Genomic DNA, 14,402 nt, shown 5'->3' on the forward strand with positions numbered 1-14,402 from the left:
TGCCCCCAAACTCAGCCCGGGTGCTGGAAGGCTGCGATGAATAAATATAGGTAACCCAGCTATACGGTGCAGGGAGTTGCACCAGCACCTGGATGCTCCAGCCTCCCCGCGCGGCTCCCAAGGCCGGATCAATGCTGCCCTGTCGGTTCTGGGGTCTGCTCCACCCCGCTTTTTTGTCAGATGGACCGCAACAGGTCTGGCTGTTTTGCTGGACTTCAAAACATGCATGCTCCAGGCCTTCTTCAAGGTCAGAGGTGCAAGATGCGCTCCGGGGCGCTTCTGAGCAGGGGGAAAGCGCAGAACATGAAAGATTCGAAGACAGTAGGCAGCTCAGCAGGGCAATTATCTGCCTCACTGATTCACTTGTCCGGGACCCAGTGACTTCCATTCTCTTCCTGCCCATGCTGCGCTCTTCTCCTTGTGACTCGCCACAGACCGACAACACCCGGGACCCCTACGAACAGACTGTCAACACCGCTTCTAACAAGGGGAGCTTTTTACCACCCACCCTAAAACATGCACTCATCCAAATCGTGCGGTCTAATCCACTGCTTTTCATAAACCCATCCACTTTTAAGGCTGGAAGGAGCTGTTAGATCATCCAGTCCGGCCAGGTCTATAACGGAGGCCGTTACATTTCACCCCGTTACCCCTGCGTTGAGGTCAAGCATGTCTGCGGCTGGAGGTTGTACTTCAGCCGGACATCCAGGCTTTTGACCCAAAGATACCAAGAGATGGAGAATGCCCCTCTTCCCTTGGAAGTTTGCTCCGGTGGCTAATCATCTTCACAGTTTAAAGCCCACAAAAAAAGAAAACTGTCCCGTATTTCCATTTTGCATGCATCCAACTTCAGCTTTCACAGGCCTCGGGGCCTGAAGTTAGTTCCCCCTTACTTATTTTCACTCCTAATAGTTGGCACCTTGTTCCGTTTTCTGATATTTTCACCCACATTCAGTCACTCGTCTGCTGAATTCAAAGAGTCCAAGGGCAACGTGGGCGCTTTGTAAGCTGCGACGAAGTCCATCATTGATTCTTTTTTTGCTGTAGATGAGGAATCCTTCACGCGCTGAATTTCTCTCCCTATGAAAGTATGGATGCTGTAATCAATTCACCTCAGATGTTTGCTGATTGGGTAAATGGACTGAATCCTTTTTAAGTATTTCATATACAGGTATTCCCTCCCATGCACTACGCTTTCGATGCATCGTTCCAGGTTTTCCAAAATCCTGTTTCAAATGCCCCAGAACTGGGTGCGCTATTTCCATACAGGTCTTGCTACATCTGCCTACGAGAGACACCCCCTCTACTCCTTATCGCAGCTCTGCTATATCTATATCCCAGGGTCTCATCCTTTTGCCCTGTAACACTGGGGGTTTATGTTAAACTGCTCGTCTGCTGTGACTCCTAAAACGTTTCCGAGCCACTTGTTTCCAGCGTCCACTTCCACCACTGGATGCACGCGGTCTGCAACCCTTCTCTTTAGGAGTACAGCCTGGCATCTGCAAGTACTAAAATGCAGTTGGTTTGTATGCTCCTAGTTTCCAAAGAGCTTCCTGATCTCTGTGCAGGGCAGCCCTGTCCTCTTCTGGATGCGCTATTTTGGCTATCGTGCCTATTAGCACGAGGTAAGCTGTGGTGTGGCTCTGCCGTGAGTTAGCTGGTCTGCACTGATTACTTGCATGGACACCTTGATATGCCAAGTGAGATGCACTTCAGCCTGGACTAGGGACATATGCACAGGGAGATGGTGCAAAGTAGCGAGTATGCTGCAGATCCACCCTCCGCCTTGTCGAGCACCAGCTTCCACGTAGACACCTGTGCCCGGTGCCTTCTGACGAGGCTTTATCTGCAGTACGCCTCTGGTTTTATTTCCAGATCGGGACGGAAAGGTCAATCTCGGAAGGAAAGCCTCCATCTGATGCTTCCCTGCTGACCTCTTCTTCTGGAGAGCTGTCAGGAAGCCAGTTCTTAATCCACTTGCCCTGCACTTTACTGACACCATAGAGTGCCATTTTCTTCATCCTTGTCACGTCGTATTAATTTGAAGGCCGTTTTGAAGATGGATGTACATCACAGCTATGCAGTTATTACCTCCATCAAGCAAAGCTGTAATTAGTTAAGGAATGAAATCTCTCTGAACGAGACCTGTTTTCCACGAAGCCATGCTCATGTCTTGAAGCACTGCTCAAACCCTTCTGAAAAATGCATCTAAAGCCTCCCCAAACCCTACCGCACCCTTCTGCGTGCCAGCAGATTGAGGAGTTTTGACAAACCTCCTTGGAAAACATAAATTCATCAAACCCAGACTTTTTGTGAGGACAGAGATCATCATCATCATCATCATCGGCAATCCCTTGCAGTCGAAGACGATTGTCTTCTGTGATTCTTATATGTGGGTCTGAGGATGGCTGAGGCCAATCTGGGGTCGACAGACCCTTAGGCGCATGTCTCCCTGTGGGGTGGGGGGCTCAGGTCTGTGAGATGCCATTTCTGCCACTCCCGCTTTTCCATCTCCTGTTGTAGTAAGGTTTCGAAGCTCCGAGATCCTTGCAGCAGACTCTTCCTCCATTTTTGGGGCAATCCTGGGCAATCGTTTCCCATGAGTTGATGTTGATTTTTTTTTTTTTTTTTTTTTGCGTGTTTTAAAGCTGGCCTTGAGGACATCCTTGAAGTGCTTTCTCTGCCCTCCCCTTGAGCGTGCACCCCGACTGAGCTGGGAGAATAACACTTGCTGTGGGAGTCTGGGGTAGGACATCTAGGTGACATGGCTGGGCCAGCGATGTTGATGTTGGACGATCTTGATGCTTGTGGTGGTTGCTTGCTAGAGGACGCTAATGTTGGTGCATCTGTCTTCTCGCTGGATTTGAAGGATCTTCTATGGGCAGCATTGCTGGTACTTCTCCGGCAACTTGAGGTGTCTCCTGGATGTTGTCCATGTCTCGGCTCCATACGGTAAGGTGGGGATCACAACTACTTGGTAAACCATGAGCTTAGTTCCAGATAAGTAGTCATGGGCCAAGCAGCGGCAGCATCACCAGGATGTAGTGGGTGGCAGATGGCAATGCTTTCCCTCCTGAAAAGTCACAGCTGTTCATTGAATCTGGTGTTGAGGAAGAGGGTTTAGGGCCAGGGATTTTTTTGGTCAAAATAAGCACCCCAGAAAAGTCAGGGGCCTGGTGGTCAAACTTGGCATGTGGGGGACCCAGGGTTAGTCTTTACACTTATTGCTGCTCCTGTCCGTCGATTCACAGAAGTTTAGGGCTGGCAGATGGGGAAGTGCGTCTGTTCTGAACCCGCTGGATCTTTCTGCAGTATTTGATATCGCCGACCACTAAATGCTCCTGCCTGTCGAGCCTCCAAGAAACCTGCAGGCAATATAGATGGGTTGCATGCTTCTGGGTCTCCTTTGCTTCCTGTGTGCCATGCTCCTGGGACCACTTTCTGGTATTCACTGGCACCTGTGATGAGCAATTGGGAAAACTTCTGATCGAGTGTCCATGCAGCTAATACAGCACAATGTTGGGAGACCAGAGCTGGGTCTGGGGCAGAAGCAGTGCAGTTGCAGTAACACAGCACACTTGCTAAACTTAGCTTAACCTGCCTTGAAATGCAGCCCGGATGCATGCTGGGATTTGCTTTTGTGATGATGAGCCTGAGAAAATCCCTTGTTTGAGGAAAAGGATGACCTGTTGAAACAAGTGACCCTTTTGGAAGGAAATACTAAATTCTCCGAACGGTGGGAGCGATGTTCCCGTACTAGTATGAGATGATGAGTTAAGGAAAATGCAGTACCACTGGTCAAGAGCAGCCCTGGCAGACCTGCAGGGGGTTTTTTGTGCGTGTGTGCACCTGGTCAGCATGTTTTGGGGGTTGTGTCAGTTGTTCAACACGACACAACCTGGTTAGCGTCGCACACTAGCGACACTGGGGAGCACTCCCGCTGAAGCCAAGTCGAGAGGATTGCGTGCAGCACTGCAAGGTTCAACAGATGTGCAAGCAGCAGGGGTGAGAGTAGTGAAATTTCTAAGATAATGTCCCACTTCTAATTAAGGAAAAAACTACCTTTTTTTCTCGTCCTCCCTTGAAGTGCTCTATAAATTGTTTTATCTTAGGGGGGGAAATTAGTTAGGTATTTAATAAGTTACAGCAAACTGTGACAGGTATTTTCCTTTTCCTTTTTATAAGTAATTAAAAGATGGGGGAAAAAAAAGCTGTGCTTCGCAGTTTTTGTTCTCCTCCAGAATTTTATGGTGCAAGTGTTTTGCATCCGGACTGCCTGGGTAATGCAAAAAAAATGTAAAAGCCCTGTAATGGCTTTTGAAACACATTAATGAGTTGATATTTTTAAAAGGTTTCTTTATTTTTTTTTCTTTTCCTTTTGTAAGAGTTGAAAGCTGAAGTGAAATATATGCTAGATCCTTAGCTGCTGACAATGGTGCAGCTAACTCCAGTGAAGCTGTGCCGTCTTGCACCTCCCGAGTGCCTGGCCCTACGTATCTAAATATCAGACGTTTGCATTAGACTTGATACTTCAATAACTAAAGCATACTTTATAACAGTGAGGCTAAAGCAGTGATTCTCAGCTATTCTAGACTCGAGGCATCCCTTGGAAAATGCCATCCACTGGATCCTGTGCTGGGGTGTCCACTTCTTCCCCCACGGGCTTTTCTGGGAACCTTAAGTGCTGGATCCCACTAGGTCCTTTATTGGATCTTGACCTTGGGGACTTGGTGGCAGTGACTCTTCTTCTGACAGTTTTTACCTGAAGATTTGGCACAACCTTGCAAAATTTTTCAGTCGCTCTGAAGCTCTTATTTTGGAAATTTTTCCTTTTTTTAAGCATTGGATCATTGATGTGCTGAAAGTTTCACAGCTGTGCTGTATCGGTAATCGCACTGGTCGATTGGTGTGCTCTAGTTGTAGTAATTAGACAATTGGTTTTAAAGTCAAAGAGTTCTCAGGTGATGAACTAAGGCACAAAGTCTAAGGGACTGTACCAAGACCAGGCAGGAAGTCTGTAGCGCAGCAAGGCCTTGGAGCAATGTTAACCAAGCCCTGAGCACTGGACCCTTTCACAACTCAGCGTCCATCCAGACAGCAAATCCTACTCGAGAATGGAAACCAAGAAGGAGCACTGGAAGTGAGGAAGGCCGAGGTGGAGTCGGCGGGATCCGCTCTTATTGCACATTTGAAGGCAGGGGGAAAGGTAAACTACAGCAAGGAAGGAAGTTTTCAAATATTTTGGTTCAATTGTGAGCTCCAGCCCCACAGTCCTTGCTTCTAGATCTGGTCAGAAAACTGGAAGGGAATTGCAAAAAAACCAATACTTGATTCAGATTTCCAGCCCCCAAGGTGTGGCTAGAATAGTGTGTGCATTATATATTCATATATTACAGAGGTAGGGGTGTGTGTGTGTGTATGTGTAATACGGGGCAAGGATGTCTTCAAATGATATCTTCTATTGGACCAACCCTAAGACATCCTTGCCCCCCATGATTTCTGGGCCCTCACAGCTACACTGTCACTCTTACACAATTGTATATTATATATGCCTGTGTCATACATACATACATACATACATGTGTATATGTTTTTGTGTATTATATATGCATATATTACATAGCTGCCTGCATGTGTTTGCATAATATATAGATGCACCTGTATGTATATAAATTTAATAAAATGATTTCTACCATTTCTTTCTGTCTTTGAAAGCTGGGCATCTCTGCTGCATTCATCACCATGGCATCCAGGTAGCTGACAGAGGTTACGTACAGTTACAACACGTGGGTGCATATGCGACGGACATATAAATCTGTAACGTGATCGAGCTAAGTCCCTGCTTAGCGTTCTCTAATGCCCACACCCCCCGATCCATTCAACTGTCTTCCATTACGATCAATGGTAGAAACACCTTCTATGCACTGCACGCACCCAGACCTCGCTTCCAAAATGGCAGCTGGTTAGCAAAGGACCTGAATTTAACGACTTCTTTGCCTCCATTGTCCTGAGCAGGGACCGGGTCGGCCCCCCTCAGGCCCCGGGGAGGCGCGCCCAGGCCCCGGGTCAGGGCGGATCCAGTCAGGGAGCGTCCGGCGGGACTGGACGTGTTCAAGTCAGCGGGTCCGGACGATCTCCACCCCCGAGTGCTGAGGGAATCGGCTGCGGTCGTTGCGGGACCCCTGGCACGGCTGTACGAGCACTCGTGGGGCTCTGGTTGGGGCCGGAGGACTGGAAGAGGCCAACGTGGCTCCCATCTTCAAAAAAGGGAGGAAGGAGGGCCCGGGAACTATAGGCCAGTCAGTCTTACCTCGGTCCTGGGTAAGCTTTCTGAGAGAGTTATCCTGGCGCATGTCCACGAGGGGCCGGGGGGGTTATGCTCGGGGGCAACCAACACGGGTTCGTTGGGGCAGGTCCTGTCAGACCAACCTGGCGGCCTCCTACGACCAGGTCACCAAATCCTCAGACGCAGGGGGAGCAGTGGACATCGTCTTCCTGGACTTTCGGAGGCCTTCGACACGGTCTCTCCCCCCGTTCTCATTAAGAAACTGGGGGCTGTGGTGTCGACCCCCCACAGTCAGACGTGTCGCCAACTGGCGGGAGGGCCGCGCCCAGAGGGCAGTGGCGGATGGGTCACGTTCGACCCGGAGGGACGTGGGCAGTGGGGTCCCCCAGGGCTGGGTCCTCGGGCCCGCACTGTTCAACATCTTCATCAGCGACTTGGACGAGGGGGTAACAAGCACCTGCTCAAATTTGCTGATGACACTAAGATGTGGGGGATGTGGGCATGCTAGAAGGGAGGAATAGGCTGCAATCGGACCCAGACAGGTTACGGGGGTGGGCAGACGAGAACAGGATGGGATTCAACACCGACAAGTGCAAGGTGCTGCACCTGGGGGGGAAGAGCCGGCACCAGACCTACAGGCTGGGGAACTCCCTTCTCGTCGGCAGAGGCAGAAAAGGATCTGGGAGTCGTCATTGACGCCAAGATGAACATGGGCCGGCAGCGTGGGGACGCGGTCAGGAAGGCCAACCGCGCCTTGTCCTGCATCCACAGATGCATCTCAAGCAGGGCCAGGGGGGTGATCCTCCCCCTCTATGCGGCACTGGTCAGGCCGCAGCTGGAGTCCTGCGTCCAGGTCTGGGCGCTGCACTTCAGGAGGGATGTGGCCAGCATGGAGAGCGTCCAGAGGAGGCCACTCGCATGGTCAGGGGCAGCATGACAGGCCCTATGAGGAGAGGCTGCGGGACCTGAACCTGTTCAGCCCCCACAAGAGAAGGTGGAGGGGGGATCTTGTGGCCTGTTGCAGACTAGCTAGAGGGGACCAGCAGGCACTGGGGGAGTCCCTGTTCCCCCGAGCACCGCCAGGAGTGACCAGGAGTAACAGTCACAAGCTGGCAGAGGGTAGGTTTAGGTTAGATATCAGGAGGCGACTTCACGGTCAGGGCGGCTAGGGTCTGGGACCAACTTCCAAGAGAAGTGGTGCAGGCTCCTACCCTGGGGGGCTTTAAGAAGAGGCTGGATGTACACCCTGCCGGGCTCATATGACCCCAGTACTTTCCTGCCATGGCAGGGGTCGGACTCAATGATCTGCTTAAGACCCCTCCGACCCGACCAACTATGTCGCTATGAATCGTCGCGTGCACATTGGATATGTGTGAAAAACTGATTATGAATCCAAGGAGCTGCAGCCTGAAAATGTGAACTCCAGCAATGGCGTTTAGTTTCTGGTTTAAGCTTGATAAAGGTACGTTGAAAAGGACTTGCAGAGGTCTACAGTGTGACCCCTCTCTTAGTTATCCACAGGTATATTGGCATCATTACCCATGTACCCAAGCACTGGTAGAGTAGGCCTGATTATCCCTTCTCAAGCTTGTTGAAGGAAGGCTCTTCGCTGGTGTTAGGAAACTACTGGCACTAATGCTTGACAACCTTCAGAGTCAAAGTTCCTCCTAATTTCCCTCTTAAATTTCCCCTCCTGCAGCTTGAGGCCATTGCTTTTAGGTGTGTTCCCTGCACCCCCAGAGATAAGCCCATCTCCATCCTCTCTATACTCACCCTTCAGGTATCTGAAGACTGTGTCATCAACTCCCCCCTCTCTGTCTTCTCTTCTCCAGGCTAAATAATCCTAGTTCTTTCAGCCTTTCCTCAGAAATCATGCATCTCAGGCCCCTAATCATTTATGTAGGTCTGTGCTGGACTCTTTCCAACCTGTCCATATCTTTCTTGAGGTGTTGGGCCCCAAACTGGATGCAGTTCTCCAGGTGATGCCTCATCAGTGCTAAATAGATCAGAAGGATCATTTCACTTGCTTTGCAAGGGACGCTTCTGTTAATACAACCTGGGATGCTGTTGGCTGTTTGTTTTCTGGGGTTTTTTTTTTTTTTTGCAACAAGGGCATATTGTTGGCTCATGTTCGTCTTATGGTCCATTGTAATCTCCTTCTCTGCAGTACTACAGCCTACCCAGTCATTGCTTGTGAATACAGTTATTCCATCCCAAATGCAGGACTTTGTACTTGTCCTGGTTGAATCTCACCTGATTGATATTGGCTCATTTCTCCAGGTTATCCAGGTCATCCTGGATCCTAGCCCTGTCCTCCAGAGCATCTGCAACTTCACCCAACTTGGTGTCATTCAAAAAATTATTAAGTGTGCACTCAATCCCATTGCCAAATCATTAATCATTGAACCATACCAGACCTAGGACAGATCCATTTGATACCTCCTCCCAACTAGACACTGAGCCATTGATGACTACTCCAACCATTTATGTTTCCACCTTGCAGTACTTTCATTTAGTCTGTATCTCCTTGGCTTATTAATGAGAATGTTGTGGGAGACTGTATCCAAAGCCTAAAGTCAAAGGATATCACATCAACTGCTCTTCCCCATCCACAAAGCCTGATACCTTTATAGACGGAAATCAGGTTGGTCGGGCATGACTTGCTCTTGGTAAATCCATGTTGGCTGTTCCTGGTCACCTTGTTCTTGAAGTGCTTCACAAGAGTTTCCTTGAGCACCTGCTCCATGGTCTTTCTGGGCAGACTGGTCTGTCTTTCCCCAGATCCTTCTTCTTCCCTTTCTTACAGATGGGCCTTATATTTGCCCTTCTCCAATCATCTGGGACCTTACTTGACCTCCATGAGTTCTCAAAGAGGATAGCTAATGGCTTGAGAATTGACTGAGGTAATTCCTTCAATTTGAGTTTTGCTCCATTGACCAATGGAGCAAAATTCAAATTTTTGAGTTTTTGGAGTGGGGACGCAGCTGAAGGTGTTCGGTCGCCGTTACAGTGACACGAGTTGCAGACCCAGGAAGTCAGAAATTCAAGAGGCTGCATAACAGGGTGGGCCATGAGAAGGCTGTCACCATCCACCCCAGTACTTTTCAGTGGCTACCAGTACTTTCAAATATTACTCCTCCCTCTATTCAACAGGATGTAGCAACATATGGAGAAATACATGCGTATCAATAGTAATCCAGACCTTCCCATCCACGGAGACCTTCAAGAGCTCCCAGTTTGTGTCACGATTGCACACCGCCTCTTTGGACGTGATTGCACACCGCCTCTTTGGATGTGATTGCACACCGCCTCTTTGGACATGAACTGAGCACTTCCTATACCACAACCCGGAAGGATCTTGGAGGAAAGCTTGGGCAGAAAACATTTTCCCAAATAAACACCTTGTTTCCAACCCAACCATGCAACAACTGGGCTTCAACCTTTCACGGAGCATGTGGACAACCCTTAAGAGGATGTGTACTGGACATGGTGGCCACCTAATGTACAAGTGGTGCCTAAAAATCTCACCTGGCTGCAACTGTGGAAACCCCAGCCACGGAGCACATGATTAACATCCTGCCCGAGATATGAGTTTGAGGGTTACACTCGCTTTTCCAGCCTGGCATGGGCCCGGTTGGGGAATTTGGAGTTAAAACTGTGATGATATCTCTTGCTCCTAAAGCCATATGAAAGAGAGAAATTCCTTCAATACCCTAGAGTGCATCCCATCTGCCAACTTGAAAGCACCTAGCTTCTTTGAGTAATCCCTAACCTGTTCTTCTTCTCTAAGTTGTTTGTCTGCTTCCTTAACTTTGCTGCCAACTGCACTCACCATCTGGTTGCTGCCCCTGGTTGTGAAAACTGAATTAAAAAAAGGCATTAAATACTTCACCCTTCTCTGCATCATTTGTAACTAGATTGCTTTCCATATCCCATAGAGGACTTGTGGGTTCTCTGGTCCTCTTCCTCTCGCCTCTTGGGAAACCCCGTTGATGTGCCATCTTGGCCCAAAGTCCCCTCTGCATCAGGATGCCCGCATGAGCTTCACTACCCGGTTAGTCGGCACAGGTGAAATTACAGTGGCCCTGAGCCCGTAGCTGTAAAACTTCAACCAACTTTGTTGCAACTTGAAAACCACGACAGGGGGGAAAAAAAAAAAGTTTGGTTAACTTTCATAAATCAAAATCAAATAAAAACTTCTGGCTTGTTTGGGCTCATTCCCTGGTTATGAGGAAATGGATATATTAGAAATGTAAAGCCTTTTTGAAATTGTTTTTGCAATCCTGCCTGCCTGGAGAACTCCAGAAAGTACTGATCTTTCAAGAATTGCAGTCCGGTTTTCAGAACAAAGACGTTTCAGATCAAGAGAAATAAACATCAGACTTTCGGATGCTTATCCTAACTCAGCCAATACTTTGAACCTTTTAAGGCTTAGACGTTACTATCTGCTGGTGTTTTTGGGTAGGAGTTTAAAAGCAGTTACTTTTTTCCCCTTTTAAAGTAGAAATAGTGGATAGCTACAGTTCTAGCTGCTTTTTTTCAGCAGCTACTTCTTGCTTTTGGGGCTTTGAATGTAGAATAACTAATAAGTAAAGTCTCTTTTTAGATTTCATCTGTTATATTTTTTCTCTCTTTTGGGAACAACATAGCTGGTATTGGTTCTTTGTCTGGCTCTCTTTGCTTTTACAATCCTGTAGAGAGAAATGGTAGGGGTCCTGGTTTCTGCGCAGCTCTCACGTATTATTTGATGCGTTTGGTTGCTGTCTGATAAGATTTCTTACTGGGGGGCGCCCCTTTCTCTTCCGACAAGAATAGTATGCTTAAATACAGATGTGAAGGGTGTCAGTGGGCTCCAGACAGAGGCGTGATGAAGCCTACCTTGGCCAGAGGGGCGGTGGCAGTGATGTGAGGCTGTTCGGCAGGGGCTGAATGGGGATGATGAGGGGACTAGCAAGAAGGTGACATCAGAAAATGTGAAATCATAGGGGGGTGGGTGAAGCGTATATCCTTGGTTTTTCTTTCTTATCAGTAGCCCAAAGACATTCAGGGGAAATGCAAGGAATGTAAACGGGGACTGAGGGGAAAATAACTTGGAAGAGCATGAAAAAGGGCTGCTGTAATCTGCTCTCCCTGCCACATGGGAAGGTCGGCGTGAGGATGGAGAGAAACTGGTTGAAGAGCCCCGATTTTACCCAGCGTCACTTCTGCCTGAAGTGTGGCAGACGACGAGGGGTGCAGCTGCTGTTTCATTGGCCTTGATTTTAATTTTGCAGCTAAGTCTGTGGCTGTGAACTTCCTCCTGCGAGGCATCAGCGTGCCGACGCATCTCGGGAAGATCACGGCGAATACAGGACAGACCCTCCAGGCTTTGAATGCTGAGGAAAGAGCACGTGCCTTAAAGCCTAGGTCGGGCCAAAGGTCCCTCTAGCCAGTGCCCTGTCTCCTCCAGCGACCACCACCAGATGCTTTGGAGGAAAAGGGTAAGAAAAACTGGGCACGTGCGGATTGATCCACCCGCTGTCGGATCTTCCCAGTCCCAGCGTGAGGGATGGCCTGACCTTGAGGTGACTGTCGTATTGAAGTCCCCGATGGACCTGTCATCTGTACGTTTGTCTAAATCTTCCTCCCACCCTCACTGGGTAACCCCCCCCAACTATCCTACTGGCTACTAGTTAGTTTTTGGTCACAGGGATGAAAATCTCCATGCTTAGGTCGGTGATGGCTGGAAGAAAGCAGCTGACTTCGAATCAGTTTAAAGTTGTCTCTGGCATCCCATCCAATAACACTGCCTCGTATTTCAGTGCACGCTGAGCTAGCTAAAAGCCAGCTCTGGGTTTCTGGAAATCCGGTGTTTTCCCTGGCAAGCTTTTCCAGGCCGTAACATCTGTTCTGTGACTTTCCTGGGGACGACAAGCCCCAGGCGAAGAGCCCGTACCCTGGCGTGCGAGTGGCCCGCAGAGCGGCAGCCCCATTAAGATTATGGATTATGGCAAGAATAAGTAATGCGATGCTCTGTGCGGTCTCTTCCAGTAGCCACTGCACCCCGGGAGGAGAGCTCAGGTTCTCATGGGCATACCTGGGTATTTTGATCCATGGCTTATTCACGCCTATCCAATGAATTGATGGGGAGGAAATAAGTAATCTGGGTGTTCTTCCCACTATGAGATGATGGCAAATGAAATGTGCATTGAGAATACCCTGAAGCATGGCAGCTACCGTAGCTGTGTTGGGATCTCCCCTCCTCAGCAACAGGGGAAGGGCAGGGCTGGGCCATGCAACCCTCCTGGAGACCTGCCCCCCTCCCCCGGGTGAATATTCAGTCCCCAAATGTGTGAGCCGCCTAGAGAGACGGTGCCCTCGAGCCCCTGTGCTGCATGCTGCGTCCAGTACGACTGCTGTGACGGCAAAGCCGTTCGTGGAAGGAGGACAGGGGCACTTTCCAGCTTGGCAATGCGACCGTGCCTACCTGCTTTTCCCACGTTGCTAGCACCGAGGAGCAGCAGCCTCGTGGCTGCTATCCCCACGGGCAGTCGCTGAGCAGAGATGGTCAAGGGCAGGGGTGTGCAGCCCATCCGAGCGCTTCCATGCGCGCGAGAGCAGGGGCAATGCTCCTTGGACCTCCACTTCCACCAAAGGGAGCTGGTTTCTGAGCAGGAAATTCTTCGCCCTGGCTGCGTCTCGTGCTTCTGAGAGCTCTTCAAAGGCTTCCTCATGCTCAGACAAGCAGCCAAATAATTGCATATCTTTCTTTTACAGCACAGTGGGCCACTTTCAGCCAGAGGGAGGCAGAGTCCTTCTATCTAGCATAGCTTCTGGGCAGGATGTTGATACCGGGACATCATTCCTACAAGGGAGGGACTAGCAGGGGGCGCCTGGGTAATCAGCTGACTGTAAAAAATAATAATAAAAAAACCCCCTTGGCTTCTGATTCAAAGTCCTGCAGAGGATAAACAGCTCCGTGGGGGACTGGGAGCAGGCAGTACCTTCCTAGAGCTCCCGGAGCAGCCGTGCGTCTATCGCCCTGCAACAGACTGGTTGGGATCTCGTTAGCGAGCGCTGCCAAGCCCAGATGTGGGGGAGCCACGTGTTTTATATGCAAACGACATTGGCTCGGACTAGACCGAGTTGAGCTAGCAGGTTCAAACGCCCCTAGGCCGAGTTCAACGCGCTCTGGCTTTTGGACTCGGATCAAATGGTGGTTTCTGGAGCCTGCATTTTTATGGCGATATTTTGCCTGCAGCCTTTTAAGGGGCGGGTTGGTTGGCAAGCCAGCTCGCCCCCCGCGTGCTGTAGGAAACCGATCGTTGGGGAGGGTCGTGCCCTCACCGTGGGCTTCTCGGTATGGGGCACTTAGCGGGCGCCAAGTGAGGGGGTGACTTTGCAGAGCTCCCTGTTGAGGCGTGCTCACGCCGTATCCACAGTACCCCCCTCTCGAGGGGTGTCTCGAGGTAGGCATGTCCTCTGGGTGCCTTCCTGCCCACTCTGCTTGTTCTTTGGCATGTAAAACGTGTTGTCTGGAGAGTGCCTTGGCCTTGAAGGGGCTTTCCCTCAGGTGTGAAGACAAGGGTTGGGGATGATGTACATAAAGCAACTTTATTCGTGGATGCTTCGGCCAGGTGGGATTCAAAATCTGCAGCATTTAACATGGCAGCGCCTGCCGCATCTTGGTTGCACGGGCGTTTCTAAAATGGCTCAATGCGTCTGTCCTGTTCTGTTTGCCTCTCTCTCTCTCTGTCGGCAGCCAAAAAAACAGTTCAGCTTTCGGTAGTTTTAGGTCTCCTTGTGTTGTCATTACTTATTATTCATTAATGTGAGGTCTGTTCCTGCTCCTGGTGACAGCCTCTGCAAGACTCCCATAAGCTTCACTGGGGCTCGGATCTGGTGCAAGGTCTTCCAACAATCCCCGCTGCAGCACTGCATTGCCAGTGTTTGGAAACGCGTTGGCTTGGGTTGCTGGTCCCGCGCAGAGTCGTGTTGCATTTTACTTCCCGTTCTATTAATGGTCTAAAAGAAGTTTTTGAAATGTAAATTGTTTTATTCCTTAAATGTGTGGAAGTGCTGCACAGGGAAAATCGTGAGGTGGAGTTATTGGACTCTGACGATGCAGGGGCTCGGG

General features: G+C 49.8%; 1 long non-coding RNA gene across 1 annotated transcript in view; it reads left to right on the top strand.

The window, feature by feature from the left end:
* LOC149858024 (uncharacterized) overlaps positions 1–14,402 on the top strand; it is a 132,780-nt gene that overhangs the window by 22,767 nt on the left and 95,611 nt on the right. The gene's annotated exons all lie outside the window — the stretch shown is intronic.

Source organism: Crocodylus siamensis, chromosome 8 (genome assembly GCF_052110815.1).
Source record: "Crocodylus siamensis isolate JL-2025a chromosome 8, ASM5211081v1, whole genome shotgun sequence".
Classification (NCBI taxonomy): Eukaryota; Metazoa; Chordata; order Crocodylia; family Crocodylidae; genus Crocodylus; species Crocodylus siamensis.